Source organism: Paramormyrops kingsleyae, chromosome 20 (genome assembly GCF_048594095.1).
Source record: "Paramormyrops kingsleyae isolate MSU_618 chromosome 20, PKINGS_0.4, whole genome shotgun sequence".
Taxonomy (NCBI): Eukaryota; Metazoa; Chordata; class Actinopteri; order Osteoglossiformes; family Mormyridae; genus Paramormyrops; species Paramormyrops kingsleyae.
Window position 1 is genome coordinate 21,236,986 of NC_132816.1, and position 19,502 is coordinate 21,256,487.

At 45.3% G+C, this 19,502-nt stretch overlaps 2 long non-coding RNA genes and 1 pseudogene across 2 annotated transcripts; all 3 read right to left on the minus strand.

The window, feature by feature from the left end:
• Positions 1–939: 939 nt before the first annotated feature.
• LOC111848310 (peroxiredoxin-like 2A) lies at positions 940–7,422 on the minus strand (annotated as a pseudogene).
• A 1,848-nt stretch (positions 7,423–9,270) lies between these two features.
• LOC111848309 (uncharacterized) lies at positions 9,271–15,954 on the minus strand. The gene is made up of 3 exons (XR_011984445.1): positions 15,915–15,954; positions 14,121–14,768; positions 9,271–12,415 (listed from the first exon to the last, which is right to left on the minus strand). It is a non-coding gene; the product is annotated as an uncharacterized lncRNA (long non-coding RNA).
• Positions 15,955–15,994: 40 nt separating this feature from the next.
• On the minus strand, positions 15,995–17,331 carry LOC111848472 (uncharacterized). The gene is made up of 3 exons (XR_011984446.1): positions 16,943–17,331; positions 16,490–16,593; positions 15,995–16,019 (listed from the first exon to the last, which is right to left on the minus strand). It is a non-coding gene; the product is annotated as an uncharacterized lncRNA (long non-coding RNA).
• Between the last annotated feature and the right edge of the window lie 2,171 nt (positions 17,332–19,502).

The window sequence follows — 19,502 nt, forward strand, 5'->3', positions numbered from 1 at the left end:
AGATCCAGAATTTGGCGTATTAAAAAGCCGAAGCCCCTGATTGTCAGGACAGACCTGGGCCAGCAGTGACTGATGTGGTGCCTTCAGTTGACTCCTGTCCACACACACAGCAGAGATGGGTTTCTAACCGCCAACCCTAGAGGTGTGAGGCAACTGTGCTACACACATCCTGCCCGTGTCATAGGGGATTCCCCCCCTCAGTCTGAACACCTGCAGGTCACTGTGCTACACACATCCCGCCCGTGTCATAGGGGATTCCCCCCCTCAGTCTGAACACCTGCAGGTCTCTTAATTGCTCACAGTGCATGATTGTGTGTGGGCCATGTGTCAAGCTGGCATCCTATCCAGGGTGTACCCCAGCCCTGTGCCCCGTGACAGACTGGCATCCTATCCAGGGTGTACCCCAGCCCTGTGCCCTGTGACAGACTGGCATCCTATCCAGGGTGTACCCCAGCCCTGTGACAGACTGGTATCCCATCCAGGGTGTACCCCAGCCCTGTGCCCCGTGACAGACTGGCATCCCGTCCAGGATGTACCCCAGCCCTATGCCCCGTGACAGACTGGCATCCTATCCAGGATGTACCCCAGCCCTGTGCCCCGTGACAGACTGGCATCCCGTCCAGGATGTACCCCAGCCCTGTGCCCCGTGACAGACTGGCATCCCGTCCAGGATGTACCCCAGCCCTGTGCCCCGTGACAGACTGGCATCCTATCCTGTACTGCCTGGAACAGACTCCTCTGTGCCCCTGTTGTAACATGTAAACAACACGCCCACCCAGAAAACATGATATTAAGTGGAGGTAGACCATAAACGTGATATTAAGACGTAGACCATAAAGAACTAGACTGTCTCCGGAATATGTCATGTGAGCCAGAACTTTAATTTTCTGACATAAAGAAATTAAATTTTCTTTCTTCACATTGAAAGCAAAGGAAGCATTTAGATTAATGTATGTTTATTTTCTTAAGCTATTGAAATAATCATGCAGTAAATAACAAGGCAGTTCCTTTGATATCTTTGTATGCTTGGCGTACAGAGTAATACTGCTCCTTTGCTCAGTGCTGTTAGCTCTGCTGTTGTGTTATGAAGTCCAACGACATGCGAGCGTAACAGACAGTGGTTAGTCCTCACATCCTGTTTATCTGGTGCACCTCATTTCTCAGCCGAAAATCTATGATGTGCTGGGGGGGGGAGAGATCGAGATTTTACCTCTACCATTTTTTTAAAAACTTGAAATACCAACAAATTATTTTTTTTAGAAACTGTTCGCTATTTCATTAATTGGCCTGAAAAGCAAATCAAACATACCCTGTGGTACAGAGATAATAGGCTGAAGAGCTTCTGGAAAACAGCAGGCCGACTGTCCTGGGACCTACCCTCCCCGCCCAGGGCCCTCAAGGACCCGAGTACGGAGAATTCTACCAGGAAGGAGATGTTGCTCTGAGATGATAATCAGCTTCATGTCCCACATCACTGATTCATTTAAACAAAAGCTGTACTGTACTTTCCTTCATCCTCTCAATGACATTTTTGTTGCTGCAGTTCAGGAACGAGTGGTTGCTGTGTGATGAACACAGGACTACAAATATGAGGGGGGTAACTGAACACTAACAGCCTCCAACGGAGAAAAACGCTTCGAGTGCCGCATCTGGGCATGCTTTCCTGGAAAACAGCACGCGAGTGGAACTTACCCCCCAAAACAGCCTCTGAGTATTTCTGCGGGTGCTTGGTGACCAGAAATGGAAACCATGACCATGGTGCTAGAATAAGGGTGTGTGTGGGGGGTGGGGGGGTGAATACTTTACTCCTGACCAAGGAACAGGCACTTCCAAGTCCAGGCTGAGTGCTGACGGACGAGGCCGTGAGGAAATGCATCACATCAGGTCTGCTTCCCTCCAAAGCAGAGTTTAGACACAGACCATCATAAACACACGGACACGCCATCACATCGCCATGGTTACCGGATAGGACCTGGGCTGGGTGGGGAGGGGGAGGCAGTAATCATGATGGAGAGAAAAACCATGCGACGGCAAACCAGGCAGCAGAACCCCCCCCCCCCCCCCACATGCTGGATCAGATGGTCAAAGGGTCTGATCTGTAGCTGCCTTCATCTCCCACGTGGCTGATGAGTCACTCGCCCAGGAGATCAGGGCTCCCTGTGCAGAAGGTCAGCAGAAGATGTACCGTGCTGTGAAAGCAGCCCATGCTGTACCTGACCTTCTGCTGACCTTCTGCGAAAATGTAGACAGTGAACAAAGACAGGGAAAAGCGAGAGGCTGCCAGGGACACAAACTGCAAAATCTCCAGCAGTATCAAAACCAAGTCATTCGAAAACTAATCAAAAACTACACCGTGTAACTAACTGAATCCAAAGAGACGAAGTCACAATTTTGCTTGATTAAACGGCAATATGCACTCCCCAATTTTCTACTTCAGCTGGATTTTCTTTGCTGCCTCCAAGACCGATGACACGTTGACCTTGTCCCCAAATTCCTTCTCCCGATGCTCCAGCAATATCCCCTGGAATGATACGCATGTGCGTGTTTAGAATCGATACTATCAAACCACTTACACCAAAACTGACTCCATGTCAATTACTTTACCTGCTGTGCAGGTCCAATCACAAAGACCCCTCCCAAAATAAAGCCCTCCCCCTTGGTGTTGCCATGGTAGCCCTTCTTCCAGACTCGGAGGAGGTTCTGCAAAACACCCAGACGAACCAGGCCCAGACCACCCATCCTTCGATTTTGGGGACCGTAGAAACATTTCTGAAACACAAATGAAAAAATTAGGGTCACAATACTGACAAATAATCATGACTGAACAAGAGAATGTGCTTTCATAAAGAACTTCAATACCCACGATGCTCCTCCTCACCTTCTCATCCAGGAAGATCTCCCCAGCAAAGAAATTTCTAAAATCCTGGACCTCTCTGCCAATGTTCTCCTTCACCACGGCATACAGAGGGACCCTGAGCTCTTCCAGCTGGGGCTTGAGAGAGGACAGCTCAGAGGCCTCCTGTAGGGGGGTGGCACACCATCACACCCCAGAACCAGCCGATCCCCTCCCCCCCCCATCCCCGGAATCCACATACTGAACCCTACCAAGACAATAAGAAGCTTCAGCAGATCCGTTAACTCCTATCAAGTGCAATATCGACACTCAAGGGATACAAGCAGCAAATCAGGCGGCTGCATCAGCATACATGCAGCAAATCAGGCGGCTGCATCAGCATACATGCAGCAAATCAGGCGGCTGCATCAGGATACATGCAGCAAATCAGGCGGCTGCATCAGGATACATGCAGCAAATCAGGCGGCTGCATCAGGATACATGCAGCAAATCAGGCGGCTGCATCAGGATACATGCAGCAAATCAGGCGGCTGCATCAGCATACATGCAGCAAATCAGGCGGCTGCATCAGCATACATGCAGCAAATCAGGCGGCTGCATCAGCATACATGCAGCAAATCAGGCGGCTGCATCAGCATACATGCAGCAAATCAGGCGGCTGCATCAGGATACATGCAGCAAATCAGGCGGCTGCATCAGCATACATGCAGCAAATCAGGCGGCTGCATCAGGATACATGCAGCAAATCAGGCGGCTGCATCAGCATACATGCAGCAAATCAGGCGGCTGCATCAGCATACATGCAGCAAATCAGGCGGCTGCATCAGGATACATGCAGCAAATCAGGCGGCTGCATCAGGATACATGCAGCAAATCAGGCGGCTGCATCAGGATACATACAGCAAATCAGGCGGCTGCATCAGCATACATGCAGCAAATCAGGCGGCTGCATCAGCATACATACAGCAAATCAGGCGGCTGCATCAGGATACATGCAGCACACGTGCAGATGCCTGATCTAAGTGTTTCTGAACATGGTGTGATTTGGTGAAAGTTGTGGCAATTCTAGCATCTTAGACACAGCCGCCACCCCGGGACTGCCAACCCCCCCCCCCGCCCCTCCCCTCAGGCTACCAGGCTACAACCTGCAGTCTCTGCACCATGAACATACCGAACTGATTTTTCAGGCCAAATCATGGTACTTTGGGTTTACTAATATGTATGTCAATATGGATTGTACATAGTTGACATAGTTACATAATTGTACATAGTTTAACGGAGGAGTCAGAGGAGAAATCGAGGTTATTAGGAAGGCGACAAGTGAAAAAATGATTCCGTGTTAGCACTAGCTAGCTGGATTTAAAAGGTGTGCACACCCATCCATTTATAGGTATGAGGATAAACTGAAGCAGCACAGACTAAAGGCATCATTCTCCGGATGTACAACCCTAACCCTAACCAACTGGAGTTGGCGGGGCCCTGGGTGTGTGGGCGGGGTCCTGGGTGTGTGGGCGGGGTCCTGGGTGTGTGGGCGGGGTCCTGGGTGTGTGGGCGGGGTCCTGGGTGTGTGGGTGGGGTCCTGGGTGTGTGTGGGGCAGCCTCCCATACCTCTCTGCACAGAGATCATCCGGGCCTGCGCACCGCCATGACAACAGCCCCCGACTCCTCCCACAGGGTCTTGGCCTTCAGGAGCTTCTCATCTGTGTGTGTGAGTGGGCAGTGGGGCTGTCAGGCCACGACTGGGCAACCAGCAAGACATCAACACCACATAAATTGGGTTCTGCTTCCTCCCTTGGACCCCGAACAGGTTTGCCGACTTTGGTGCCAGATCCGGCACCCCGGTGTAGCCCCCCCCCCCCCCCCAAACCCCTCCACCATAAACCCCACCCCATGTCTCTCAAAGCCGGGGTGGGCGGCAGGCTGGTCACCTCCTCCGATCTCCCTCAGCTCCGTGTCCTGCAGGTAGGTCAGGCTGGCCTGCTGAGGTTTGGGCAGTAGGACGTCCATGTTGGCCAGGAAGATCGCCACCAAGGCTGCACCCACCGCGCCCACCGCCAGGGTCCAAATGGCCATGGCCAAGAGCTCCCCCTCCAGGAAGAAGGAGAGCACTGCAGCGGGACACATAGGGCACAGCAATAATGTAGGGCAGATGGAGGTTCATCACGCCTGCCATTCTGACAGTCCCTCGTACTGCAGATGAGTGCAAGCATGGCCTCACTGCTCCTGTGGTTTGACTGAGGACTATTACCAGTGCTGTCGGGGGGGTAGTAATCCCTTCCCTTGCCAATATAATTACAGAGCTATATATAGTGACTAAAGCAGTCCTATAAGTCATGAATAGATTCTCTGACAGTAAAAGGGAGTCTCCGAGAGCGGGTGCGAGCAGAAGACACTGCCCTACAGCCCGTCTCTGTTCTCTCCTCCTTACTTCTGTGATAAAGTTCATAAAATATGCAGCCAGTGTTAATGAAATATCTGATGACATGACCTTTCTACAGTGTTACTGTATCTCTTCCTCTGGGAATTTTGCAATGCTTGTTCTTCATTGCCCTGATGGTCCAGCCTTAATTAAATGAACAATAATAACCTTGGTTAAATGCATCTATGTTTAGTTAGACTCCGCTGATAAGTGAGTTTGGCTCAGTGTGTACAATAAACCTCAGGCACTATTCAAACGCTCTAAAACAGTCTATCTGTGGGAGTTTAACGCTCTTAATTAAACTCCCAGAAATTATGAGCTTACATTCCTTCACTTTGTGCTGATATCTCCAGTTTAACTTCAGAAGAAAGCTCATACGATATATGCTCAGTCCCTCATTATTCTATAAAATGTCCTATATTCTGCAAAGACTTACCAGACTGCAACCCACCCAAGAAGAGAGTCAGACTCACACTGAAAATTGCCCTTATCGATTTACACACTCAGCTAAGAGATGATGCAAATCCAGAGAGATGAACGGAGTCATGATTTCACTTAATTCAATGACAACGTGCAGTGCCCAACCAAGAGGACCAGCTACAGACCAACCCTCTACATGAAAATGTTAAATCTATCTATCTATCTATCCATCCTCCCTCTATATCCACCTGCATTATTCAGAGTCGCGGTTAAAATTAACAAGACAGTATTTTACGCAACAGACAGTAACATTGAAAAAACACAGAATCCTACGATGTAACACTTCAAAACTGCATATTCATTTCTCAAAACATTGTAACTACAAATATTGTTTAAAAAAAACAATATTCTGAAACAATATTCTGATTCTGAAACGTTGTCCTCCAGACAAATAAAAATATTGATATTTCGTGCAAGAAAATTCAGACATCAAACAGCAAAAACATAACACATTTAAAGACGGACTGATAACAGCATGACAACAGCAGATAAACTGACTTGTTGCGATTCTGCCTTCGTCTCAGCAGCAGCAGCGGCGCTCACTGAACGCCGGCGTTGGACTGTCTGTCACAGCGCAACCGCGGCAGCGCGCTCCCAATGCCTTTTAGGGACTGCCCCTCTGTTTAATATTAATGAACCGGCAGCCAATGGGACGCCTATCACCGCGGCGCGGCTTTTTAAATCTCATTGGGCTTCGGAGATACATGCAAGGATGGAAGGAACCAAAATTAAATGCATTAAATAAATGCAACAAGGCATAAAGAATGCTCTTTTTCAGGTATATTTTTAAATTACTGCACACTTTCGGCCAGGTTCAGGCAGTAGATTACTGTATTCATGTTACGTGTTAGGTAACTTGGTCATTTATGCTGCACAAAAACTCTCAGTCACGCAGGCACTGATATGAGCGGCGACAGGCAATGTGCCGGAATATCAAACATCGTTCCTAAATGCACGTATCAGTCTGTCTGCGGTGGAAAGCATCTCACTTTCTGCAAACCCGTAAACTCCCCGCTCCCCCCTGCATGTAACCACAGTTTAAATAGGTCAGTGCTTATAAACCTAACAGGAAAGATTGATCTGTGGAACCAACGGTGCCGCATTTACGTAAAAGTGGTGAAGTGGAGGAATACGCTATAATGATACGCTATTTAATTTTGAACAATGCCACAATAGGAATCCCCAACAATGTGCCTGTATTCATTCAACTCTTCTGCAGTTAAATCATAATATAACTATAATAAGACCAACTATTTCTATATTTAATCACACTTTCGGAGTAACTGAAGCCGTTAAATATGTTTGCAATCGGTATCGTCTGCAGCCCGTAGCAAGACCCGCATAGCTCAAGCTTTGACATTTAAGCTCCGCGTCCCCGCAGGTTAAACTGCTACAATCATAGAAATATACGGAGAAACGAAACCAAACATCTTTCTTTCTTTATAGTTAATGTTCCAGTTGAAGTAGTACCATAAATAGTCTGGCCACATTCAATCACAAACCGAATTGTAATACTTACAAATTCCTCTGTCGCGACACGGGATCTCGCGCCACAACTCCGCAGGTTTTACAGGATAAGGAGGGATAAAGGCTGGTTTTCACTTCGTGCGATAGCAGGCGCGATGCTGAATGTTATTACTTGCACTTCGACGCTAGGCCTGGGGTGGCGCTGTACAGCAAAGGCGCTCATTAAAGTTACATTTATCACGTGTGGAATGGATATCACGAGAATAAATAAAAATGTTACTAAAACTTATCGTGTATTATGTACTTACAGTACGCTAAGCAGGGTTATTCTCGTTAACAAAAACATTTCTATATACTGAAATAAGATACGAAAATAAAAAGTACATCTAAACTATATTACCGGTTTAAATACTATATGGCTAAAGTGATTTATTTTTACACTAGAACCATAGAAACAGCCAACCACACTACGTCGCGATACTTTGTAGAAGCAAGCAGTCTTAGAAATAAAATTGCTAAAACCTAAAGTAAAATATACAACTAAATTACATATTTAAAATAACAAATAATGAAACCACACCGAAAACTAAAATTACATTATTATTGAAAATAAACAATAATAGGAAAAACTAGCAGCCTTAATATTTAATATTATTTCAATTGTCTTTTCTCTTTTTTCGGTATGCACCTGATCCTTTTGATAAATCTTAAGGAATTTTAAAACCACGTTGTCGTATATGGAAAATCGTTGAATAAAAGAAGCTAGACACGTGTAGAATACAGATACAAGGATTAGGCTTGACAGGAAGGCTAATCGAACCAGAGCCAACGCAAGAAAACGATGCAATAAAATCCCATAAAAACATATATCGTATATAGCTTTTATTAAGCCAACTGTGAAGCCTTTCCATTCTAGGGAAAACAGGATTGGCACAGAGACATATGGATTAATAGAGGCTGAGAGCCACTGCATGTGGTTGGGGTTCGCACCAAGCCTGCTCCTCTTCCGGAGTATGTCTACTTGCTACTGTGTGATTGTATCTTTTGCTGTTCCCCAGTTCTGCTCTCAGTTCTGCTCTGTTCCCTGGAATATTTTGTGGTTCTTTTTAGTTCTTATTTCTCCCACTTAGTCCTTGTCCCCTTGTGACCTCTTCATTTTGGGGTTTATCCCTTTGTGTTGTGTTTGTTAATAGACCCCTTTTTCTCGAAGCCGCTCCATGCTTTGTGCCTCTTTTTCCATCCCTTCGCCATGCCCCACCGGGGAAGCTTGCCATTTATTGATTAAATATTAATGCTGAATTCTTTTATACAGTCACATGCTTTTTACCTGACATGTCTGTTAATGGGATCCAACATGGGTGGTGGTTTGCAGCATACAGAAACCCAGGGTCTGATCACCAAGATAGAAGCTCATCGTTGCTCTATCCTACAAACTCTGAGGGTGACACTAGTGAGTTTTCATCTGTCACCATTAGGGACTACAGCCTTATCACAGAAACCAGCTTCAGCGGGTGCAATGATACAGATAAAGAGTGATAATAACCTGCACTTTTGGCTAAGAAAAAAATGTTTTATTTGTATAACACTTTGGACAAAAGCGTATGCTAAATAATTTCAGTGTCAGGTTACTTTTATGTTGGCAGAAAGTATTGCAAAAACTGCAAGTACTACAGCATAAATAGTGAGTACCACAGCTGAGTAATATGTCCAGGGTTGGTGGTCCGAACGCAAACTCTGTTCAGTGTTGGCAGCCCTTTATGTGTCCTCTCTGTGTTGCTTCTTCCAGGTGATGCGGTTTCCTCGCACAGTCCAAACACGTGCAGTTCGACATAGTAACTGGCATCTATAAATTGCCTGTTGTGTGTGATGTGCCTGTGTATAAGCCCTTCAGTGGGCTGCCATCCTGCCCTGGGTGTAGCACAGCTTTGTGCTGTATGCTGCCTGGGACAGACTGGGCCCCCTGTGAGCCTGGTCAGTGTAGGTGGTCAGAAAATAGATGGATGGATGGATGGATGATGATGTTGGTGTACTGGAAGCATAAGCAAAGGCGTTTCTGTCAAGGGTGTTTATTGTAAAACGTCTTGTGTTGTGTTTTCTACTGTCTTTTGAGTATTGAAAATCTGTTAAGATATTTCAGAAGTTGCATGGCTGATTGTAGCAGAAACACCAACAAAGATTGTTTGCATTTCCACAGTAATACAAGTTTGTAGGGGTACAGAAACCCTAATTATACTACAGATATAAAAGGTGTAAATGTTTAGTCACGGCATTTTTACAATGGCCCTTTTTCATCTGTTATTCATCTTCGTCTTCACATTTACCCTGACAAAAAGCGAATGTTTCAGTTCTGTGGTTTAAGGTTCGTGTTTCCTTTAGCTGAAGTTATAGAAATCAAATCAGATAAGATCATGTGTCACAATTATGAAATATTAACGATTTGTGGTTACTGAGCACGTTTGTCACCACAGAGTTCATTATTATTATTATTATTATTGTTGTTGTTGTTGTTGGAACTAACTTACTACACTGCTTCCTTCTACTCATCTGGCCAACAGATTCATATTCATGCATCTTAGAACATATTTCAAACTGTGCACTGCATCTTTGCATCACGTCCAAACCCTTATCATATCTCTTCAGCGCTCTTTCGTGGGACAGATGCGTAACAGAAAAATACCCTGCTCCCCTTTCAAAACAAGATGAGTGCTTTGATATCTGCTATTGGTTTCAAAACCAGCTTTAAAAGCATTTTTTGATTCCACACTTGAAAAAAAAATGTGTATACTTCTAACTCATCATGCAGTTCTTTAAAGCAATGTATAAAGGACATGAGTGGTTTGCATATGGCTAGGAAATTGATGATTCGTTTAGTCATGAACTTTGTGCTAGTATTCTTCCAGTATATTTAGGGAAATCCCATTGAACCAGTGAAAAAGCTCCATTTGTTAACAGAATACAAATCATAGGCCACTCTTCCCCCAAGCAATGATACCTTATTAGCAGAGGAGCAAAACAGCTTCATGAAATGCTTGGAGAGATTCCTCCTAATTCACATCAAGCCATCATGCCAGCCACTCTGGACCTGGCATGGGGGGGGGGGAGACTCAGGGTGCCTGAGCACCTGAACATTTCTGAGGTTCTGCCCACGATCACACAAAACTTACTGAGGGGGGACCCACCTCTCTGGCTTGCGAATTTCAACAATGATCGGCGATTTTATTTTAATTTACCGAGGGGACTCCCTCCTCCCTCCATTCGAGCACCTGGCCCTTGAAAAGCCTGCATGGTGCTGCTCTGCATCAACCCGGCAGATCCTTGGGAGATGCCATCTCCACTACCCTGACGTACCTCCCACACCAGGGCATATACATGAGGGTGCTATTCATCGACTACGGCTGAACTTTCAACACAATAATCCCAAAAAGTATTGTCTCCAACTTACTTGGAATCGGCCAAACTACTTGACCTGTGTCTGTGTGTATCATGGAGAGCAAGAATGGATAAGCAAATTCCTGAGCAACCCTCCTAAATCAGGCTAGGACTCCATCTACTCTCTGCCCTAATGCTTAGCACCGGTGTGTCCCCCGAGCCCTCGTCTCCATGCCCAGGTGATGAGTCAGCTTACAGAGATGAGTTCCAGATCCCGTGGAAATGGTGTTCCGGGAACCACCTGGGACTTAACAGCATTAAGACCCAGGAGCTCATCATCAGCTTCAGGGAACGTAGTACTGAGCTTACTCCACTTTTAATCAGCAGTGACTTAGTGGACATGGCGTTCAGTTTCAAACTCCGGGGCAGTAATATCTCAAAAGATATCTTACAATCAGCTAGCTGGATCATCCCTGCCAAGAAGACATATGTACTTCCTGAGGAGGCCTAAGGAAGGAAACCTGCCCAAACACCTTCTGGTGACCTTCTGACTCTGCTCTGTTGAGAGTGCACTGATGTGGCGTATCTTGATCTGCTAACACGAAACCACCGAGGACTCTTTAAAAATGCATAGAAAACCATTAAAAACTAGTTAGCTAACCTAACATGTTGCATATGGAGAGGCATTGACATCATGGACCAATCACAGCCCTGCCTCCATCTCTATATTTTGCTGCCATCAGGAAGGAGCCACACAACTACACAAGGCTGCATTTTAACCTGAAGAAGATTTTCTTTCCCAGGGTCATTTTCTATTGTTTTTATTATCTGTATTGTTATTTTTTTGCTGATCCTATGGATCCTGTCCTTTTTTGTACTGTCTTTTTTTCATTATTGCTGCTGTTTCTCAAAGAATTTCCCCATTGTGGGATTAATAAAGTCTAATCTAATCTAATCTAATCTAATCTAACCGGGCACTGACAATATTCTGCTGGATGTTTTATATATTTCCCATTCATTATATTTAATTTTATATTTATTACATGTAATATTATACCATTTATATGATTAATATTGGTAACACTTTACATTAACTGCACCTTCATAATGCATTCACAGAACATTCATAAGCAGCATGTAAGAATACCTTAACATCATAACATACTTTAACAGCTTAACGTTAATAACAAACATTATATTATTATACATCATATAACATGTTTGTTATCATCATATAATGTTTGTCATTAATGTATATTAAAGCTGAAAGGGTATGTTAGAGTGTTATGGTATATTTGCATGATGCTTATGAATGCTCTATGAATGCATTATAAAGGGATTATGAAGGTGCAGTTAATATAATACTTAATGCTTCATATATTTATTCATATACTTGTGTTTCTTCATGTTTTACATATTTGTCTGTCTTCTCTTGGGAGTATCACTAAGGAGCATATTGCATGTCTTTGCACCCATTGTGTATAATGACAAAGGCATTCTACTCTACTCTGACAAGTGTAAGTGTAGGCGGCAACATGGACATCCAGATGTTTGCAAATTACGCATTTAGAAAAAAATAAACTGCACATTGAACAAATTAGAGGAGTAGGGAAATATACGTTTCTACATCAGAGCTCTATCATTCAAAGCTCTTCTTTGACCTCATCTTCAGGAGACACCAGTTCAAGCTCTGCCTGAGATGTTTCCACTTCCTGCTGCCTTTCTAGGTGGCCCACATCTGATCCAACACCATTGTTATCTGTGGCGAGATCTGGATCTGCTTCTGCGGAATCGGTGCCTTGCTGGGTTACAGAATTATGTGTCTGCTGGGGGGGTGGGGTGGGGTGGGGAGAGAGAGATTAGGGTTAGAATCAGTTGAGTCAGCACTACTTCTCCATGCTTATCTGTCGATCTGCAACATTGCTGCTAGTAGTGTTGAGACTCATCTTTTGTTGACCGTCTCTCTAGCTAAATATGTGGTTTGCTTTTGTCAAAGTACTTATGTTGGGTAGACAGGAGGCCTTCGGTAAGCCCCACTCTCTGCTGGGTTCCTGTCCTCCTAAATCCATTTTCTTTTCTTGACCTTTTCTCCAGGTATTTGACCTGCAGTCAATGGCAACAGTAAGAGTTGTGGGGTACGGAGCTCCCTGATTAGGTCCTAACGCAAATGGGTCAGCCCTGATCTGGAAGGTGAGGCAGATGCAGACACCTCATTGGACGTGTCCCCTGTGCCTCGTAGCCTAAAGCTGAGCTCTCTCTTTGCCCAAAAAAAGGTATGAATACAAAGTATTTCTCAGCAGAAGGTCTTCTATCACCACCTCCTCCTGCTTCCTCTTGTTGTGTTAGTTTCAGGTCAATCCAAGGCCTTGCGTAGCAGCTGTGGCACTGCTACTGTAAGCCCTGTCTTTCAGGATATTCTGTTAACTTATCCACATGTGTAATTATACCCTGCACTGGGTTTCTACTCTGATATATAGTACATATGTAGGCTCCACTTTCTCCTTTAATAACATGCAATTGCCAAGATGGTTAAAATAATTAATATATATGTATTCATGCAGGGGCGTAACTTTGGGTGGAACATTGGGGAGGTTGAGGTCTCCACCCATTTCGAGGGAAATGGTTATTTGGGGGGTTGTATTAGCTGGTTTTGATTTATTGGGGGGGCTACAACCCCCCCATAATTTACGCCCATGTATTCATGTCTATGACATGTAGGCTAAACTATAGTGATAGGTGTCAGTTACATCAAGTTGTTGTCATGATGTCAGTATGATTATCAAATGATCTTTCATCTGTTTATTTTTGCTGAGAACCGCTTACGAAATGCATGAGAAACAGACGTGTGGCATGAGCCACACCTGAGACGCACGTCTCACACAGGCAGCGTGCTGCTCTAATCTGATAACATGGGCCCCGAGATGAACATCAATATTCACGCAGTCACCATGCACACACCGTGCACCCAGTCTGGGCCTCTCTCTCCCAACTGCCAGGACCATGTCTTTGCATGCTGTCTTAAGTCCTGCATCTCAGTTGCAGGGGGTGGAAATTTCAGGTCCAGAAAGTAAAGGTCCAGACCAAGATTTTGTTTCAACCAACCAGTGGAGTATGGTGTGACTGTGACTCTTTGTACTCGACTGGTGGGTTGAAACAAAATCATGGTCTGGATTTTTACTTTCTGGACCTGAATTTTCCACCTCTGCTCGGTTGCTGGGAAATGGTGCTTTGGGTAACAAATTGCTGCGCGAAGACTAAACATTGCTCTGGTACCAGCATTATAAGACCCGGCTCATCTGGCCTGCAGATCCAGGCCCCCATCTTTTACATACATTCTCCTGTGTTTATCTTTCATGCCTTTTCACTAACTGGTATGAATCACACCAGGATTGTACTTTGGCAGTCATTTTAAGTAGAACGCAAGAACATAAAAATTATGGCAGATTTAGCTATCACACCCTAACAGCAACGTGCAATAAAAGCCGTGTGGCAGTATGGGATGGCGCTCAGTTTGGCTGTCGCCAGTTTCACCTCTTTGTTTCCTAGCTCAGCCAAGGCCTGCATGTCTTCAGCGTCCTGCGATGGGCCAGCTTGCATCTCTTCACCAGGATGACCTGCAGCCAAGGTCTGCATTTCCTCAGTTTCCTGTGACGGACCAGCTCCCATCTCTTCACCAGGATAACCTGCAGCCAAGGCCTGCATTTCCTCAGTGTTCTTCAACAGCCTGGCTTGCATCTCTTCACCAGGTTGACCTGCAGCCAAGGCCTGCATTTCCTCAGTGTCCTGCGACGGACCAGCTCCCATCTCTTCCCCAGGATGACCTGCAGCCAAGGCCTGCATTTCTTCAGTTTCTTGTGACGGACCAGCTCCCATCTCTTCACCAGGATGACCTGCAGCCAAGGACTGCATTTCCTCAGTGTCCTTCGACAGCCCGGCTTGCATCTCTTCACCAGGTTGACCTGCAGCCAAGGCCTGCATTTCCTCAGTGTCCTTCGACAGCCCGGCTTGCATCTCTTCACCAGGATGACCTGCAGCCAAGGCCTGCATTTCCTCAGTGTCCTCCGACAGCCCGGCTTGCATCTCTCCGCCAGGAAGACCTGCAGCTGAGACCTGCATTTCCTCAGTGTCCTTCGACAGCCTGGCTTGCATCTCTCCGCCAGGATGACCTGCAGCTGAGGCCTAAGAGCAGTGAGTTAGACTGCAGTTAACATCTACTCAGCAGTGGGAGTCATGAGTATTTCAGGAAAAGCTGAACTCCATTTGCCTTGATGAGTACATTGTGTGGTGGACATTGTTTTATTAAAAAAGAATCCCTCCTTTCTATGATTGTGGGGGTGTCACTAGTTGCTTACTTCAGTTTCATTTCTCTCTTGATGATAGATTTTCTCAGGACTGAGGAAATAACAACTCAGACCATATAAGTGCGGAACGGACCAGAGACCGCAAGGCGGGAGTCTCGCCTCCCATGCTGTTCACCCTCGGCACAGACGCACCTACCCAGCGACTCGGACAAGGGACTGAGTAACAACTCAGGAGGCAGCTGAAGTGTCAGAACGGAAACGTTACTGACAAACACGCTCCTCTGGCTGGGTCGGCTCTCCCACAGACTTCTCGGGTATCTGTACTGGTTCCGCAGACTGCTCAGGCTGTCCAGCAGTGTATATTACAGGACAGTACAGAAGACTGACTTACTTTCTGATTCCCTAAGCTGGAAATTCTCCAACACTGCATATAGTACTATATGTATTTACATTTTATTTATTTAGCAGATGGTAATATCCAGACAGTTCCTAGACAGCTGCGGGTTATAGGCCTTGTTGAGGGGCCCAGTGGTGACTGGCAATCCTGAGATTTGAACCAACAACCTTCCCATCACAGACACAGAGTCCTAGCACACTGAGCCACACCCCCAGGCATGTAGGCAAGTACTAAAATGACAGGTTTGAACCCCCCCGGTCAGTCAGCAAAATCTGCCAAGAGGGACCCTCTCCCCTCTACCCTGACTGGCAAAATCTACCGAGGTAGAAACCCATGGGATACAATACGAAATTATTCCACCTACATTCTAATGCTACGTAAATATTCATACTGAAATTATAACCTGAAGGGAGATTCAGAGTTATTTTGCAAAACCTAGCAGTCAAGACTAGTTTCAAAGTATATTGCAGGCTTATGGTGTCTTTGACATACACAAATGTTCTTAATTTCATATGTGCCTCTGGCTTCTCCCTGCCAGCCCGCAGCACATGGACGAAGTCCACCACACAGTGAGGCCCAAACCTTTCATTTTTATCTGCAGGACAATAGCCTCTTGCTCCTGCACACCTCTGACTTCTCCCGGTGCACTCTTTGCTCCTCCTCCTCCCGCATCTTCCTCCAGCGTTCGGCCTCAGCTCTAGCCTCCTCCAGCTCCCCCTGGTACTCCTTCCTCTGAGGAGAACGAAAACCCACTGTTTTACACCCTCTTAACGTTCAGCATGTGCTGCTGCCGCTCTTTTGGCGAGCTGCTTGCAGCCCTACAGCACGACTATGCGCTTTATTAACAAACGTCCTGTGATTGCCGCTTCACTGCAGCCATTCAGACGCAGACACAGTCCCATGCATCTTTGGCTGCTTTGTAATTGTAATTAAGCCTACTTATAAAATGGTGTTTTTCCTCCCAGGAATTTAAATGATCCGAGTACTGGCAGAATAAATGAAATGTATAGTTATTCAAACAGCTAATTCTTATTCTAATTCTGTCTGCTCCTACTGACTGGTTTTGTCTGGCATTTTAGCCACCTGTCCATACAGTGTACATCTACCTCATGGTTCAGCTCTCTGAAATAGCGGTGTCGTGTATCGTGACTGCCTCCAAGTGGCAGTATATCAGTATTACCGTCCCGATATGTGACACTCACTTTTCTCTCGTAGTTCCGGTTTTCCCGGTATTTGTAAATCCACTGGGCCAGGAACTCGATGGGGTCCATGGGTCGCTGCTCCACTACTTCTGCCAGTCCTTCCACTAAACATTTACCGATGCTGTTTTTCAGGTACTCCGTGTCCATCTTAGCAATGTATTACTAAATCATAGACACGATTAAAGATGTATATGTAGCTGAGCAAAGTAGTTAACACTGTTTAACAAAGATAGCCAAACAACTTTACATTTCCTAATATATAACCTTATAAACGACAAGTGTATATGTTATAAACTTGCCCAGATTTCGCAAGTCGATGAGTCGAGTAGCTCTTTAGTTCAGAGTTTTACGTTTGTTAACCTAAACATCAGAATGCAAAATATAATATATACACAGCGTCATTAATGATTTTAAAACATTTGCTACCGAAACCTTTCTAAAAGCACATGTTACCGAAGCGTCTTTATACTGAAGAATCCAGCGGCGTTCGGAAACAGCTTTGGTCTCCATGGAAACGGTGTCGCGGTCTTTATCTTCCCCATAACAAAAATCCCCTCTGATAAAACAAAAATAAATATATTTTATAATTTTATAGTTTTGTCTGCCTGTATATTGTTTTGTCAGTTTTACTTTCATTGCATTTCAATAAAAAACGCGTGCGTTGTTTTGGTACTTATTTTTGTAAATAGTTTCTCGTTATTACTCAAAGACCAAGTAAACTAACGTCACTTAACAAAATGTTGCATGTTACTGAACTTTCGACCAGCACGGCCTGCATCACTGTACATATATAACTAAACAAGAATAAGTGATCGATTAAATAAAAACGTCGTCCGTTCAACTCTCCGTGCCTCGTACAATGAGTACAATTAGAATTCCCTGTGTGCAGCATCAGTCGGGCTCAGTTTTAAAGTTACTTCTGTTTGCTACTGTACAGCACCAGGGCTGCCAAGTCTCACGCATCTGGCGTGACACTCACGCTTTCGGACTCTCACGCTCGTGCAAGAAATCTTACGGCAAATTTATATTATTACATTATAAACCTAAAATTAGTTGCAGCAAAAGCGTTGGGGTAGTTTGCAAACCCTACAGACCATTTACAAGGGAATAAAACTGTCACAAAGGTGTAAATGCGTGTGCGGACTTGTCTGAAATCGAAAATCTCACGCCAACCGGCTGACCAAAGTTGACAGTCCTGCAGCACAGTGAGATATGTCATGCAACTGACCGTAACTGCGAATTCAACTGTTCTCTAAAGTCGTTAGTCTGAGACATTAAATACTTTTAATTAGTTAAATAAACTCCCAGTGTAAAAGTTAATATCGACAATTATGTCAATTGGCCGGACTTTGGGTGTGCTGGGCCTGGCCAGCTGGAGATGGATGAAACCAGAGAAGGCAAGGGCACGGGCAGCGCCGCCTTTTGACCAGGGGAGGAATGTGCTGAGGGGTGCTGGTGGGTGAGACCTCACCCCGCAGCTGCTGCAGTTTTGCTGCTGGAGTGGCAGCAGGAAAGGAGATCCCTGCTCTGAGCTCATCTAGCCTGTACCCAGCCTCAGCTATAAGCCTCCCCAAGGGCTTATGACCAAAACTGTCAGGTTGATGGATTTCCATACTAACTGCATTGTTTTAAACCCACCTTTTAATGTTCTCACTGGTTCCCAAATGACAACGGGGGTCCTTGGCTAGTTTAGCTCAGTCAGTCTGAGATGTGTGGAAAGCTAGTATGCAGTGTCACCAACTTTGGTCATCTGGCCGGCGTGAGATTTTCAGTTCGAGACGAATCTGCACACGCATTTACCTGTGTAAGTTTTGTTACCTTGAAAATAGTGTGTATGGTTTGAGTATGGGCTCCATCATGATCTAACTGTGATTGTGGTTGGCTGTGAGTCCCAGGGTAGGTACTGACACTGTATGGGACTCTGGCAGGGCTACCAACTCTCACACATCTGGCGTGACACTCACACTTACAGGCATTCATGCTCATGCAAGAAATCTTACAGCAAATCTATATTATTCCATTATAAAACCTAAAAATAGCTACATCTAAATCTTTGCGGTAGCCTTCAATCCCTACAGACTATTTTTAAGGAGGTAAAGCTGTCACATATATGTAAATTGTGTGTACATGTGTGTGCAGACTTGTCTGGAATTGAAAATCCCACATCAGCCAGCTGACCGGAGTTGGCAGCCCTGCACTGGGAGTCAAACACACATGTGGCACGTAGAGCAGGATGCTGCTGCTGACTCGCTAGACAATGATTAATTCGGGGGGGGGGGGATTTTGGTTTGTATATAACCTGAAAACATTTTCCAGTCTTTGTCTCTAAGCTTGATGTGTGATTTACTGTAAGTTAATATTGGAGGAGGTGAGTTGAATCTCACATCACAGGATGACCCATTATTGAATGAAATTATGACATGGGTGACATAGAGACAGATCAGGGGTTACATTTCAGGCTCATGCTGGGATAGAATCCAGCTGATGAGTTCATTTCAGGTCTTGGAAACATTAAAATCTGTCAGACTGAGATAACTGAAACAATGTTTGCTCCAGACACATACACAATAATTCCAGAGGGTGTGTCACAGCCGGTCGACCAATCAGGAGTGAGGCTTCCCACCCCACCTACTTCTGCGGGTGCTGCCCCACACAGACATAGAGTGATATACACTCAGCTCACATGACTGCTGAGGTGGTCAGAGATGAACGGCAGGGAAGCCACTGTGAACAGGCCTTGGTTTCACCCATCAATCAAATAGGAGCATAGAAGCAAAAACGGAGCCAGAGAGCAGGAAGCCGTAACCTCCATTAGCAGCCAAGCCATAGGTCTCAGTTCACCAAGTAATTGTAAAGTAAACATTTAAGGTGGTATATCCCAGGTAACATTTAAGGTGGTATATCCCAGGTAACATTTAAGGTGGTATATCCCAGGTAACATTTAAGGTGGTATATCCCAAGTAACATTTAAGGTGGTATATCCCAGGTAACATTTAAGGTGGTATATCCCAGG